Here is a 17,896-nt window from a genome sequence, read left to right as displayed (position 1 = left end):
CTGAAGAGACTGTGGATTTTTGCAACGTCTTCTGAAACTGACTAATTTATGTCACCAGGTGGCGCTGTCCTATCTCACTAGGCCCCATCTTGTGCTAGTTTATATATATATATATATATATATATATATATATATATATATATATATATATATATATATATATATAGATAGATATATATATATATATATATATATATATATATATATATAGATAGATAGATAGATAGATAGATAGATAGATAGATATAATTTTTTTTTTTTTTTTTTTTCTTCTTACACTTAACAGAACCTTTCACTGATTTATTTATTTATTTATTTTTTTTTATAAAGTAAAAGCAGTATCTCTCCCAGTTGTCGCTGCTCCACTGATTCAGGAACAGACTTTCTTTTTCCTCTGTGCCCCTTAATTAGAAAGTTATGCCCTCCAATAATAATGGTGCAAATTCTTCCCTCAGCCAAATGGGCGTGTACCCTAGAACTTCACTGTGTTTTGATTGGCCAGTGTCAGAGGAGAAAGAGCAAAGAAATTTTGTGGCATATGCAGGGAAAATGTGTACTATTATTTCAGGGGGTCACAATTTTGGAATATAGAAACACACATTTTAAAATGTAAAACTGTTCCAGAATCAGTGGGGAAGCGGAGATTAGAGGAGGTACTTAGTTTAAAAAAAAAAAAATCCAGTTAAAGGTCCTCTTTAAGTGCCACTAGATGGCGAGGTGCTATGTCATTGGGCACATCTGGTGACCAATTGGTCAGAATCAGCAGAAGACTACAAAAGTTGCACAAATTTGATAATTTTTTTTTTCAGTGCTAAAAAACCAAACAAACAAAATGTAATGCGTTTTAACAGAATTGCATTTATTGTGCACAGACAGATCTCATTTACAGCAGAACTAGGAACAACAGCTCCGGATACAATGACATAGAAATCAATATCGGACTGGCTTTTTAGATATAATTAACTAGAGCGACTCCGGTTTTATCAACGCACAAAAAAACATTAAAAAAGAAAATCTGTATTTAAGCTCCTGGAATAGACCTGCTATTCCGGTTCAATCACATTATAACAGACCAGCTGCACATGAACAGGTTAGGATGTTTGTATAAAAGCTACCAATTTTACAACTACAGATCACAAGGCGTGACGTCCCAGAGCATAAAAGGGGCGTCTTAAATTTTCGTTGCGATTATTGAATATTATATGGTTATGTCGCTGCAGCGATCCTCTAGCTCTCAACGTAGAAATACTGAAGTAACTATAAGGAGTAGCAGGCTCCTGGCACAAATGGGCAAAGCAAACTCGAAGTGAAGCTGATAGGGATTGAAAATGTATATATACATATAAAAATTGAGATTAAGGCTATGTGCGCACATTGCGTATTTGCTTGCAGAAATTTCCAGGCTATTATCAGCTGTTTGCTTAGCCTTTACTGACTAAGAAAAAAATTGACATGGGTGTCCCCCTATAAAATCGAACCAGCAAAGGCTAGGCAGACAGCTGCAGGCTGATATTAATAGCCTGGGAAGGGGCTATTAATATCAGCCTCACACTTCATATTTGTATTGTAAGCCCACAGGTTAGTAATGGAGAGGCATCTATAAGACACCTATCCATTACTAATCCTATAGTTACTTGGTAAATAAAGATACTGCCAGTATAAAGTCCTTTATTTGAAATAATTACAGACTCCTTTATTGAATCTAAATTTACCATCCTTACAGAACAACTAATCCCTGACGCCCTCGTCTCCTGCAAACACTCAAAAAATAATAAACCAACATATAATACTATCCTGTCCAACGTAGCCCATTTAATACCAAGTGTCCTATGGCGATCTCACGTCTAGAACACTCTCATCGGGAACGTGACCGCTCTACCCGGCCCATCAGACGAAGCCTGGGTACACACGTCGCATGAGTACACACAGACAGACACATGCACATATTCTTCGCCCACAGACACGCATATATTCTCCGCCCACACACAGACACGCATATATTCTCCGCCCACACACAGACACGCATATATTCTCCGCCCACACACAGACACACGCATATATTCTCCGCCCACACACAGACACGCATATATTCTCCGCCCACACACAGACACACGCATATATTCTCCACCCACACACAGACACGCATATATTCTCCACCCACACACAGACACACGCATATATTCTCCGCCCACACACAGAGACAAACATATTCTCCGCTCACAGAGACACACACACATATTCTCTGCCCACACACAGACACACGCACATATTCTCTGCCCACACACAGACACATGCATATATTCTCCGCCCACACACAGAGACAAACATATTCTCCGCTCACAGAGACACACACACACATATTCTCTGCCCACACACAGACACACGCACATATTCTCTGCCCACACACAGACACATGCATATATTCTCAACCCACACACACGCATATATTCTCCGCCCACACAGGTACACGCACATATTCTCTGCCCATACACACACATACATTCTCCGCCCACACAGACACACATATATTCTCCGCCCACACACACACACATATATTCTCCGCCCACAGACACATGCATGTATTCTTCACCCACACAGACACACGCTTTCTCCGCCCACACAGACACACACACATTCTCCGCCCACACACAGAGGCACACAAACATATTCTCCGCGCTCACACATACATTCTCCGCCCACACACACACGCATATATTCTCCGCCCACACACAGACACATGCATGTATTCTCCACCCTAACAGACACACGCACATATTCTCCGCCCACACAGACACACGCATATATTCTCCGCCCACACACAGACACACGCATATATTCTCCGCCCACACACAGACACATGCATGTATTCTCCATCCACACAGACACACAAACATATTCTCCGGTCACACACATACATTCTCTGCCCACACAGACACACACATATTCTCCGCCCACACACACACATCCTCTGCCCACACAGATACACACATATTCTCCACTCAGACACGCACATATTCTCCGCCCACAGAGACACACATCCTCTGCCCACACAGAGACACACATATTCTCCGCCCACACACACACACATTCTCCACACACACACATTCTCCACCCACCCACACACACACACACATTCTCCGCCCACACAGACACACTCTGCCCACACAGATACACACATATTCTCCACTCACAGACACGCATTCTCCGCACACAAACAGACGCACGCACATATTCTCTGCCCACACACAGAAACAATCACATATTTTCCGCCCACACACACACAAGCACATATTCTCCGCCCACACACAGACACGCATATATTCTCCGCCAACACAGACACACGCATTCTCCACCCACAGAGACACACGCACATATTCTCCACCCACAGATACACACATATTCTCCACACACACAGACACGCAATTCTCTGCTCATACACAGACCACGCATATTCTCCGCCCACACACAGACGCACACATATATTCTCCGCCCACACACAGACACACGCATTCTCCACCCACAGAGACACACGCACATATTCTCCACCCACACAGATACACACATATTCTCCACACACAGAGACACGCAATTCTCTGCTCATACACAGACCACGCACATATTCTCCGCCCACACACAGACGCACACATATATTCTCCGCCCACACACAGACACACGCATTCTCCACCCACAGAGACACACGCACATATTCTCCACCCACAGATACACACATATTCTCCACACACACAGACACGCAATTCTCTGCTCATACACAGACCACGCACATATTCTCCGCCCACACACAGACGCACACATATATTCTCCACCTACACACAGACACACGCATTCTCCACCCACACACAGACACGCAATTCTCTGCTCATACAGACGCACGCACATATTCTCCGCCCACACAAAGACACATATTCTCCGCCCACACAAAGACACATATTCTCCGCCCACACAAAGACACACATTCTCCGCCCTCACAGACACACGCACATATTCTCTGCCCGCACACATATTCTCTACCCACACACTCTTCCTCCTTCTGACATCATTTCCTTTGACAAATCGCAGCGTTTTTGGCAGCAAATAAGCAAACCTTTTTACACCTGCGTTTTTGCTGCAGAATTGACTGACTCAATTGAAGTCAATGAGTGAAAAACACTGCAGAAATGCAAGAATTGACATGCTGCAGAAAATAAAATGCTGCAAGTACGGACGGAAATTTACAGATCATGTGCACAACACTTCAGGATTGTCATTGCATTACCTTGCTTTAGTATTCCATTGCGATTTTGGACCATTTATGGGGGTAAAAAACGCATCAAAAACGCATCGTGTGCACATAGCCTAACCTCACTCAAGCCAAAACGGCAATGATTACAAGCTGCACTTTATGACTAATAGGAATAATCCCGCCCATATGACTAGTCAGTATAATTAGCATGATTTATACATGCGCACAATGTTAAAATGGTAAAAGAGATGAATAATATGGTGCTGGCGGTTTATTGTTGGAAGTGCAAGTAACAGGCTCCCTTTCACTGGGAATGACCCCCTTCAGGACAGCGGGTTAGAAGAACAAATTTTGGAAAACATTAGCAATTGATGACTCAGGCTGCAACTTTTCTCCCCTTCCTTTTTGATTTTGGAGAGAATGTCCAACTATTTTGTGTTTGGTCTCGTCTAGAGCCACATAGAAGGCGTACAGAAGGATTAGGCAGTTTTCATTGATATGCCCAATCTTTTTGAGTTCTTAAAAAATATATAGATATACATCCAAAACTTGTTCTTCCAACCTCAAAGCCTTCATTAGAGTCTTTTTTAAGCTCTTATTACACTTTCTTTTGTTTTAAATTCTCCTTTAATATTAAAAAAGCTTCTACATTGAAGTAATTAAAAAAAAAAGCCTCAAAATGGAGTTAGTTCATACAACATATTTCTACCAATAGATTCAATTTTGGGTAGGTAGTAAAAAAACAGTGATGGAAAAGGGCCTACTACTAGTCTGTAAGTAAAGTGTCAGCTTCTGGCACTGCGGTCGTGATGTAGAAGTAGTAGCCTGGCCTGTTTTTTATCATTATTATTGCAGATGTTTTATATCATTTCAAGTGCAGTTTTAATTTTTTTTTTTTATTAAGGCAGTGTCGGCAAATGCTCTATGGCAAAAATCAACCATGTAACATTAGGCCTCGAAAAATACAAAGCTAATTATAGAAATTTTACTTCTCGTACTTTGCATAATACATATTTATTTAAAAAATAATCATTTTTTTATTTTTAATTTTTTTTCAAAGTAATTGATAGAAAAAAATGTTTCCTAAAATTCCTATTAACATAGAATACTATGGGAGCAAGATGGCAAGTCACCGAATAAAGTTAAAAAAAATCTGGAATTTTTACAGATTTTTTTTTCTCTTTTCTCGAGAGGGGGTGAATATTTCGGAATGTGAAGACAAAAAAAAAAGCACAGAAAAGTCTATGAAGTGTTTTCAGTTTCGCAATCTGGCAACACTTCACTCATTCCAGCCGTAAAAAAATAAAATAAAGAGATAATCCATGGCATAACTCATACAGCAGGAATCTACCGGGAAAAAAAGCTAATACATACGTAGAATATTCTAGAACAAAATATTGCACATTCTTTAGATATTTCTTTATCAGTTCTCCAAAAAATGTTTCCAGGCAAAAAAAAAAAATTGTTGGGAAGATAGAATAATTTATCCAGTGGTTACTGCACTGTGCTTTGTTCCTGTTCCTCGTTACATCTCTTTGCGTAGACTCCATCCCTAAAATTAAAATACCGTAAATTAATATTTTGGTTATCTTAGAATTTTTTTAATAAGTAAAAGACATGCAAAAACAAATGATGACATTATTTCCCAAAATGTAGATGTTACTGAAAATTCCAGATGACGGCGCTATGCCACAAGGAATGTATGAACTGTGCTTGTGCTGAAAGCACGCCCACATGTTCTTCACAGCGGAGATGATAATCCATTTAGAAGTATAAAGGGTTTGCTAATTGCAAGGTATTTAATCTAAGTCAATTACAGAAACAAACTAAATCCAATTAGTAATTGTGCCCAGAAACTATTACTTATTAATATCCCGAAACCAGCAGATAATAAATAATGATGTTATATCTGTGTACAGCACATGGGGGAACACAAAGATAGGTGATTATGGGCAAGAATATAACTACTATAATACTGCCCCCTATGTACAAGAATATAACTATTATAATACTGCCCCCTATGTACAAGAATATAACTACTATAATACTGCTCCTATGTTCAAGAATATAACTACTATAATACTGCTCCTATGTACAAGAATATAACTACTCTAATACTGCTCCTATGTACAAGAATATAAATACTATAATACTGCTCCTATGTACAAGACTATAACAACTATAATACTGTCCTCTATGTACAAGAATATAAGTACTATAATACTGCTCCGTATGTACAAGAATATAATTACTATAATACTGCCCCAATGTACAAGAATATAACTACTATAATACTGTCCCCTATGTACAAGAACATAACTACTATAATACTGCCCCCTATGTACAAGAATATAACTATTATAATACTCCTATGTACAAGAATATAACTACTATAATACTGCTCCCTATGTACAAGAATATAATTACTATAATACTGCCTCCTATGTACAAGAATATAACTACTATAATACTGCTCCTATGTACAAGAATATAAATACTATAATACTGCCTCCTATGTACAAGAATATAACTACTATAATACTGCCTCCTATGTACAAGAATATAACTACTATAATACTGCTCATATGTACAGGAATATAACTACTATAATACTGCCCCTATGTACAAGAATATAACTACTATAATACTGCTCCTATGTACAAGAATATAACTACTATAATACTGCCCCTATGTGCAAGAACATAACTACTATAATACTGCCCCCTATGTACAAGAATATAACTATTATAATACTCCTATGTACAAGAATATAACTACTATAATACTGCTCCCTATGTACAAGAATATAACTACTATAATACTGCCTCCTATGTACAAGAATATAACTACTATAATACTGCTCCTATGTACAAGAATATAAATACTATAATACTGCCTCCTATGTACAAGAATATAACTACTATAATACTGCCTCCTATGTACAAGAATATAACTACTATAATACTGCTCCTATGTACAGGAATATGACTACTATAATACTGCCCCTATGTACAAGAATATAACTACTATAATACTGCTCCTATGTACAAGAATATAAATACTATAATACTGCTCCTATGTACAAGACTATAACTACTATAATACTGTCCTCTATGTACAAGAATATAACTATTATATTCTTGTACATAGGGGGCAGTATTATAACTACTATAATGGTAACTGGTATAACTGGTATAGCGCGAAACAGCTGTTGTCCTTCCCTGCTCACTTCCACCATGTCCGCACTCCCCCGAGCCGTGCATTTACTTTAATGGAATTCGTATCTTCAATATAGGAATGAACCACGCCACCTGGTGAGTGCTGCCGCAATTTTTTTCTCTTTGCATATACATTATAACTACTATAATACTGCTCCCTGTGGAAGAAAACACACTCGCAAAATGACTTCACTGTATTCAAACAAGCAACACTCGCATTCAAATCTGCTCTCACCTCTGCTAAACAGGCCTACTTCACAACCCTCGTATCTTCCCTATCCTACAACCCCAAACAGTTATTCAAAACCTTTAACTCCCTCCTCCGCCCCCCACTGCCCCCTCCAACCTCCCTCATCTCTGCTGAGGACTTTGCCACACACTTTAAAAATAAGATCGACCAGACAAGGCAAGCCTTCATTGTTCAACCACCACAACCCCTTTGTATACCAGACCAATGCCCAAACCCCATAACATCCCTATCCAACATCACTGAAGGGGGGCTTAACTGTCTCCTCTCCAAATCGCACCTCACCACCTGTGCGCTCGACCCCATCCCATCTCCTCCCCAACCTCACTACCACACTGATCCCATCCCTAACCCACCTGTTCAACCTATCACTAACTTCTGGCACCTTCCCTTCTGCGTTTAAACATGCCACAATCACACCTATCCTTAAAAAGGCAACCCTCGATCCAACTGCTATGTCCAGCTATCGCCCATTATCGCTGCTCCCATTCGCTTCCAAACTCCTGGAGCAGCACGTCCACGCTGAACTTTCCTCCCACCTCTCATCTAACTTGTTGTTCGACAATCTACAATCTGGTTTCCGCCCCCATCACTCAACTGAGACTGCCCTGACCAAAATCACTAACGACCTACTTACCGCCAAAGCTACTGGACAATACGCTGTACTCCTCCTTCTAGACCTGTCCTCTGCTTTTGACACAGTTGACCACTGCCTCCTACTACAGATCCTCTCCTCCTTTGGCATCAAAGACCTCACCCTATCCTGGATCTCATACCTTTCCAACCGCACTTTCAGCGTCTCCCACTCCCACACTACCTCCTCATCCCACCCTCTCTCTGTTGGAGTCCCCCAAGGCTCTGTTCTAGGACCCCTACTCTTCTCAATCTATACACTTGGCTTGGGACAACTCATAAAGTCCCATGGATTCCAGTACCACCTTTATGCTGATGACACTCAGATCTACCTCTCTGGCCCAGACGTCACCGCTCTGCTGTCCAGAATCCCAGAGTGCCTATCAGCCATATCCTCCTTCTTCTCCTCTCGCTTCCTCAAACTCAATGTGGACAAATCTGAACTCATCATCTTTCCTCCATCCCACAGATCTTCCTTACCTGACCTATCTATCGCAATCAATGACATCATACTTTCCCCCGTACCGGAAGTCCCCTGCCTCGGAGTAACCTTCGACTCTGCCCTGTCCTTCAAACCACACATCCAAGCTCTTTCCACCTCCTGTCGCCTCCAGCTCAAAAATATCCCTAGAATCCGTCCTTTCCTCAACCTTCAATCTGCTAAAATGCTTGTGCATGCCCTCATCATCTCCCGCCTTGACTACTGCAACATCCTATTCTGCGGCCTCCCTTCTAACACCCTTGCACCTCTCCAGTCCATCCTTAACTCTGCTGCCCGACTAATCCATCTCTCTCCTCGCTACTCCTCCGCTTCCCCCCTCTGCAAATCTCTTCACTGGCTCCCATTCCCTCAGCGTATCCAGTTCAAATTACTAACACTGACCTACAAGGCCATCCATAACCTGTCTCCTCCATATATCTTTGAACTAATCTCCATATATCTTCCCTCACATAATCTCCGGTCCTCCCAAGACCTCCTTCTCTCCTCCACACTTATTCGCTCCTCATCCAATCGCCTCCAAGACTTCTCCCGAATATCCCCCATCCTCTGGAATTCTCTGCCCCGACACGTCCGGTTATCCACCACATTCGGATCCTTCAGACGGAGCCTGAAAACACATCTCTTCAGGAAAGCCTACAGCCTGCACTGACCCCACTGCCTCCTCATCACTACCGAAGCTACCGCCTCACCAACACCGGAGCTCCTGCAACCCCCAACCTACTGTCTCCTTCCCCATAATCCTGCAGAATGTAAGCCCGCAAGGGCAGGGTCCTCGCCCCTCTGTATCAGTTTGTCATTGTAAGTTTGTCTACTGTAAGTGATATCTGTAACTTGTATGTTACCCCTTCTCATGTACAGCACCATGGAATCAATGGTGCTATATAAATAAATAAATAATAATAATAATATACAAGAATATAACTACTACTAGATGATGGCCCGATTCTAACGTATCGGGTATTCTAGAATATGCATGTCCACGTAGTATATTGCACAGCCCACGTAGTATATTGCCCAGCCACGTAGTATATTTCCCAGCCGCGTAGTATATTGCCCAGTTACGTAGTATACTGCCCACTGACGTAGTATATTGCCCAGTGACGTAGTATATTGCACAGCGACGTAGTATACAGCACAGAGCCACGTAGTATTTTGCCCAGCCACGTAGTATATTGCCCAGCCATGTAGTATATTGGCCAGTCACATAGTATATTGCCCAGCTACGTAGTATATTGCCCAACCACGTAGTATATTGCACAGCTACGTAGTATACAGCACAGAGCCACGTAGTATATTGCCCAGTTACGTAGTATATTGCCCAGTGACGTAGTATATTGCCCAGTGACGTAGTATATTGCCCAGTGAAATAGTATATTGCCCAGCCACGTAGTATATTGCCCAGTTACGTAGTATATTGCCCAGTGACGTAGTATACAGCACAGAGCCATGTAGTATATTGCACAGCGACGTAGTATATTGCCCAACCACGTAGTATATTGGCCAATCACGTAGTATATTGCCCAGCTACGTAGTATATTGCCCAGCCATGTATGTCACAGGTTAAAAAATAAAAAAATAAACATATACTCACCTTCCCTTGTAGTTCTGTCGCCTCCTTCTCGCGCAGGCACGCAGGACCTGTGACTACGTCGCGGTCACATGACTGTGACGTCATGGCAGGTCCTTCTCGCAGACCATCCTTGCCAACGGATCCTGCCGCTTTCATGGACCGGTCACCGGAGTGTCGCGAGGAGCGGAAAAGGCGGCGGAAGGTGAGTATATAATGATTTTTTATTTTTTTTATTATTTTTAACATTAGATGTTTTTACTATTGACGCTGCATAGGCAGCATCAATAGTAAAAACTTGGTCACACAGGGTTAATAGCGGCGGTAACAGAGTGAGCTACCAGCGGCATAACGCGGTCCGTTACCGCTGGCATTAACCCTGTGTGAGCAGTGACTGCGGGGAGTATGGAGCGGGCGCCGGGCACTGACTGCAGGGGAGTAGGGAGGGACTAATCGGACTGTGGCCGTCGCTGATTGGTCGCGGCAGCCATGACAGGCAGCTGGCGAGACCAATCAGTGACTTGGATTCCATGACAGACAGGGGCCGCGACCAATGAATATCCGTGACAGACAGAAAGACATGTATCGGGTATTCTAGAATATGCACAGTCCACGTAGTATATTGCCCAGCCAACGTAGTATATTGCCCAGCCACGTAGTATATTGCACAGCCCACGTAGTATATTGCCCAGTTACGTAGTATATTGCCCAGTGATGTAGTATATTGCCCAGCCAAGTAGTATATTGCCTAGTAACGTAGTATATTGCCCAGTGACGTAGTATACAGCACAGAGCCACGTAGTATATTGCACAGCGACATAGTATACAGCACAGAGCCACGTAGTATATTGCCCAGTCACGTAGTATATTGGCCAGTCACATAGTATATTGCCCAGCTACGTAGTATATTACCCAACCACGTAGTATATTGCACAGCGACGTAGTATACAGCACAGAGCCACGTAGTCTATTGCCCAGTTACGTAGTTTATTGCCCAGTGACGTAGCATATTGCCCAGCCACGTAGTATATTGCCCAGCCATGTAGTATATTGCCCAGTTACATAGTATATTGCCCAGTTACGTAGTATATTGCCCAGTTACGTAGTATATTGCCCAGTGACGTAGTATATTGCCCAGTGACGTAGTATATTGCCCAGTGACGTAGTATACAGCAGAGCCACGTAGTATATTGCACAGCGACGTAGTATACAGCACAGAGCCACATAGTATATTGCCCAGCCACGTAGTATATTGGCCAGTCACGTAGTATATTGCCCAGCTACGTAGTATATTGCCCAGCCACGTATGTCACAGGTTAAAAAATAAAAAATAAACATATACTCTCCTTCCGAGGGTACCCTTGTAGTTGTCGCCTCCTTCTCGCGCAGGTGCGCAGGACCTGTGATGATGTCGCGGCCACATGACCGTGACGTCATGGCAGGTCCTTCTCGCGCAGGACCTGTGACGACGTCGCGATCACATGACTGTGACGTCATGGCAGGTCCTTCTCGCAGACCATCCTTGCCAACGGATCCTGCCGCTTTCATGGACCGGTCACCGGAGTGTCGCGAGGAGCGGAAAAGGCGGCGGAAGGTGAGTATATAATGATTTTTTATTTTTTTTAATTATTTTTAACATTAGATGTTTTTACTATTGACGCTGCATAGGCAGCATCAATAGTAAAAACTTGGTCACACAGGGTTAATAGCGGCGGTAATAGAGTGAGCTACCATGCGGCATAACGCGGTCCGTTACCGCTGGCATTAACCCTGTGTGAGCAGTGACTGCGGGGAGTATGGAGCGGGAGCCGGGCACTGACTGCAGGGGAGTAGGGAGGGACTAATCGGACTGTGGCCGTCGCTGATTGGTCGCGGCAGCCATGACAGGCAGCTGGCGAGACCAATCAGCGACTTGGATTCCATGACAGACAGGGGCCGCGACCAATGAATATCCGTGACAGACAGAAAGACATGTATCGGGTATTCTAGAATATGCACAGTCCACATAGTATATTGCCCAGCCAACGTAGTATATTGCCCAGCCCACGTAGTATATTGCCCAGCCACGTAGTATATTGCACAGCCCACATAGTATATTGCCCAGTTACGTAGTATATTGCCCAGTGATGTAGTATATTGCCCAGCCAAGTAGTATATTGCCCAGTAACGTAGTATATTGCCCAGTGACGTAGTATACAGCACAGAGCCACGTAGTATATTGCACAGCGACATAGTATACAGCACAGAGCCACGTAGTATATTGCCCAGTCACGTAGTATATTGGCCAGTCACATAGTATATTGCCCAGCTACGTAGTATATTACCCAACCACGTAGTATATTGCACAGCGACGTAGTATACAGCACAGAGCCACGTAGTCTATTGCCCAGTTACGTAGTATATTGCCCAGTGACGTAGCATATTGCCCAGCCTCGTAGTATATTGCCCAGCCATGTAGTATATTGCCCAGTTACATAGTATATTGCCCAGTTACGTAGTATATTGCCCAGTGACGTAGTATATTGCCCAGTGACGTAGTATATTGCCCAGTGACGTAGTATACAGCACAGAGCCACGTAGTATATTGCACAGCGACGTAGTATACAGCACAGAGCCACGTAGTATATTGCCCAGCTACGTAGTATATTGCCCAGCAACGTATGTCACAGGTTAAAAAATAAAAAATAAACATATACTCTCCTTCCGAGGCTACCCTTGTAGTTGTCGCCTCCTTCTCGCGCAGGCGCGCAGGACCTGTGATGATGTCGCGGCCACATGACCGTGACGTCACGGCAGGTCCTTCTCGCGCAGGACCTGTGACGACGTCGCGGTCACATGACCGTGACGTCATGGTAGGTCCTTCTCGCAGACCATCCTTGCCAACGGAACCTACCGCTTTCATGGACCGGTCACCGGAACGTCGCGAGGAGCAGAAAAGGCGGCGGAAGGTGAGTATATAATGATTTTTTATTTTTTTTATTATTTTTAACATTAGATGTTTTTACTGTTGATGCTGCATAGGCAGCATCAATAGTAGAAACTTGGTCACACAGGCTTAATAGCGGCGGTAACGGAGTGAGTTACCCGCGGCATAACGCGGTCCGTTACCGCTGGCATTAACCCTGTGTGAGCGGTGACTGCGGGGAGTATAGAGGGGCGCCGGGCACTGACTGCAGGGGAGTAGGGAGAGACTAATCGGACTGTGGCCGTCTCTGATTGGTCGTGGCTGTTTTGTGGCGACCAATCAGCGACTTGGATTCCATGACAGACAGAGGCCGCGACCAATGAATATCCGGGACAGACAGACGGAAGTACCCCTTAGACAATTATATAGTAGGATAATACTGCTCCTGTACAAGAATATAACTGCTACTAGATGGTAGCCCAATTCTAACTCATCGGGTATTCTAGAATATGTATGTAGTTTATTTATGAAGATTTTAGAATAATACATTGAATACACAGGATTCGGCCAACCGCAACCAATTAGCGAAGCACAGCCACGTAGTATATTGCACAGCCCACGTAGTATATTGCACAGCCAAGTAGTATATTGCACAGCCTACGTAGTATATTGCACAGCCCACGTAGTATATTGTACAGCCCACGTAATATATTGCACAGCCACGTAGTATATTGCACAGCCCACGTAGTATATTGCACAGCCACATAGGATATTGCACAGCCCACGTAGTATATTGCACAGCCCACGTAGTATATAGCACAGCCCACGTAGTATATTGCACAGCCCACGTAGTATATAGCACAGCCCACGTAGTATATTGCACAGCCCACGTAGTATATTGCACAGCCCACGTAGTATATAGCACAGCCCATGTAGTATATTGCACAGCCCACGTAGTATATTGCACAGCCCACGTAGTATATAGCACAGCCTACGTAGTATATAGCACAGCCCACGTAGTATATTGCACAGCCCAAGTAGTATATTGCACAGCCCAGGTAGTATATTGCACAGCCACGTAGTATATTGCACAGCCTACGTAGTATATTGCACAGCCCACGTAGTATATTGTACAGCCCACGTAATATATTGCACAGCCACGTAGTATATTGCACAGCCCACGTAGTATATTGCACAGCCACATAGGATATTGCACAGCCCACGTAGTATATTGCACAGCCCACGTAGTATATAGCACAGCCCACGTAGTATATTGCACAGCCCACGTAGTATATAGCACAGCCCACGTAGTATATTGCACAGCCCACGTAGTATATTGCACAGCCCACGTAGTATATAGCACAGCCCATGTAGTATATTGCACAGCCCACGTAGTATATTGCACAGCCCACGTAGTATATAGCACAGCCTACGTAGTATATAGCACAGCCCACGTAGTATATTGCACAGCCCAAGTAGTATATTGCACAGCCCAGGTAGTATATTGCACAGCCACGCAGTATATTGCACAGCCCACGTAGTATATTGCACAGCCCACGTAGTATATAGCACAGCCCACGTAGTATATTGCACAGCCCACGTAGTATATAACACAGCCCACGTAGTATATTGCACAGCCCACATAGTATATTGCACAGCCACATAGTATATTGCACAGCCCACGTAGTATATAGCAATGTGGGCACGATATCCTTGTTAAAAAAAAAAGAATAAAAAAAAAAAATAGTTATATACTCACCTTCCGTTGGCCCCGGATCCAGGCGAAGCGTTTACCGATGCTCCTTGCGCGCTCCGGTCCCAAGAGTGCATTGCGAGACCGCTACGTCATCATCTCGCGAGATCGCAATGCATGGAGCGGTCACCGGAGGGTCGCGAGGAGCGGGAAAGGCCAGTTCTGGAGGATCCGAGGGGCCGACGGATGGTGAGTATATAACTATTTTTTACTATTTTTATTATTTTTAACATTAGATCTTTTTACTATTGATGCTGCATCAATAGTAAAAAGTTGGTCACAAAGGGTTAATAGCAGCGATAACAGAGTGCGTTACCCGCGGCATAACGCGGTCCGTTACCGCTGCCATAAACCCTGTGTGAGCGGTGACTGGAGGTGAGTATGGAGCGGGCTCCGGGCACTGACTGCGGGGAGGAAGGAGCAGCCATTTTGCCGCAGGACTGTGCCCGTCGCTGATTGGTCGTGGCAATGGTCGTGGGCGTTTTGCCACGACCAATCAGCGACTTGGATTTCCATGACAGACAGAGGCCGCGACCAATGAATATCCGTGACAGACAGACAGAAGGACAGAGAGAAAGACGGAAGTGACCCTTAGACAATTATATAGTAGTTAAGGCTGCCGTCACACTATCAGTATTTGGTCAGTATTTTACATCAGTATTTGCAAGCCAAAACCAGGAGTGGGTGATAAATGCAGAAGTGGTGCATATGTTTCTATTATACTTTTCCTCTAATTGTTTCACTCCTGGTTTTGGCTTACAAATACTGATGTAAAATACTGACCAAATACTGCTAGTGTGACGGCAGCCTAACTCTGTCTCCTATGTACAAGAATATGGCTACTATAATACTGCCCCCTATGTACAAGAATATAAGTACTATAATACTGCTCCTATGTACAAGAATATAACTTCTATAATACTGCTCCTATGTACAAGAATATAACTACTATAATACTGCTCCTATGTGCAAGAATATAACTACTATAATACTGCCCCCTATGAACAGGAATATAACTACAATAATACTGCTCCTATGTACAAGAATATAACTACTATAATACTGTCCCCTATGTACAAGAATATAACTACTATAATACTGTCCCCTATGTACGAGAATATAACTACTATAATACTGCCCCCTATGTACAGGAATATAACTACTATAATACTGCTCCTATGTACAAGAATATAACAACTATAATACTGCCCCCTATGTACAAGAATATAACTACGATAATACTGCTCCCTATGTACAAGAATATAACTACTATAATACTGCCCCCTATGTACAAGAATATAATTACTATAGTACTGCTCCTATGTACAAGAATATAACTATGATAATACTGCTCCTATGTACAAGAATATAACTACTATAATACTGCTCCTATGTACAAGAATATAACTACGATAATACTGCTCCCTATGTATAAGAATATAACTACTATAATACTGCTCCCTATGTACAAGAATATAACTACTATAATACTGCCCCCTATGTACAGGAATATAACTACTATAATACTGCTCCTATGTACAAGAATATAACTATGATAATACTGCTCCTATGTACAAAAATATAACTACTATAATACTGCTCCTATGTACAAGAATATAGCTACTATAATACCGCCCCTATGTACAGGAATATAAGTGCTATAATACTGCCCCTATGTACAAGAATATAACTACTATAATACTTCTCCTATGTACAAGAATATAGCTACTAAAATACCGCCCCTATGTACAGGAATATAACTACTATAATACCGCCCCTATGTACAGGAATATAAGTGCAATAATACTGCCCCTATGTACAAGAATATAACTACTATAAGGCCATGTGCACACGTTCAGCATTTTTCGCGTTTTTTTCGCGTTTTTTCGCTATAAAAACGTGATAAAAACGCGAAAAAAAACGCTTACATATGCCTCCCATTATTTTAAGTGTATTCCACATTTCTTGTGCATATTTTGCATTTTTTTCCGCGAAAAAATCGCATCGCGGAAAAAAGCAACATGTTCATTAAATTTGCGGAATTGCGGGGATTCCGCACACCTAGGAATGCATTGATCTGCTTACTTCCCGCACGGGGCTGTGCCCACCATGCGGGAAGTAAGCGGATCATGTGCGGTTGGTACCCAGGGTGGAGGAGAGGAGACTCTCCTCCATGGACTGGGCACCATATAATTGGTAAAAAAAAAAAAAGAATTGAAATAAAAAATAGTTAAAAAATAGTGATATACTCACCTTCGATGGCCCCCGCAGTCTTCCCGCCTCTCAGGTGCATGCTGCCGCTTCCGTTCCTATAGATGGTGTGTCTGAAGGACCTGCGATGACGTCGCGGTCACATGACCGCGATGACGTCGCGGTCACGTGACCGCGATGTCATGGAAGGTCCTGCACACACCATCTATAGGAACGGACACCGCTGAGGAGATCGGCTGTCTGCAGAGGGTGAGTATAACCATTTTTTTTTTATTTTTAACATGATATCTTTTTACTATTGATGCTGCATAGGCTGCATCTATAGTAAAAAGTTGGTCACACTTGTCAAACAGTATGTTTGACAAGTGTGACCAACCTGTCAGTCAGTTTTCCTAGCGATGCTACAGATCGCTTGGAAAACTTTAGCATTCTGCAAGCTAATTTCGCTTGCAAAATGCTAAAAAAAACGCGAAAAAATCGGGAAAAAAACGCAAAAAAAAATGCGGATTTCTTGCAGAAAATTTCCGGTTTTCTTCAGGGAATTTCTGCAAGAAATCCTGACGTGTGCACATACCCTAATACTGCTCCTATGTACAAGAATATAGATACTAAAATACCGC

The 17,896-nt window shown here is 42.8% G+C and overlaps 1 protein-coding gene across 4 annotated transcripts in view; it reads right to left on the bottom strand.

The window, feature by feature from the left end:
- Positions 1-838: 838 nt before the first annotated feature.
- The window catches only part of CDC42SE1 (CDC42 small effector 1), a 76,064-nt gene continuing 59,006 nt past the window's right edge, over positions 839-17,896 (bottom strand). For all 4 annotated transcript variants that reach the window (XM_077259540.1, XM_077259521.1, XM_077259512.1 and 1 more), the window contains one exon: positions 839-5,792. The gene's annotated coding sequence lies outside the window, so the exon portion shown is untranslated. The remainder of the gene's footprint in view (positions 5,793-17,896) is intronic.

The sequence above is a fragment of the Ranitomeya variabilis genome, chromosome 1 (assembly GCF_051348905.1).
Source record: "Ranitomeya variabilis isolate aRanVar5 chromosome 1, aRanVar5.hap1, whole genome shotgun sequence".
Classification (NCBI taxonomy): domain Eukaryota; kingdom Metazoa; phylum Chordata; class Amphibia; order Anura; family Dendrobatidae; genus Ranitomeya; species Ranitomeya variabilis.
The sequence above is the reverse complement of the archived record's forward strand: the minus strand, read 5'-3'. Positions and strand labels throughout refer to the sequence as shown.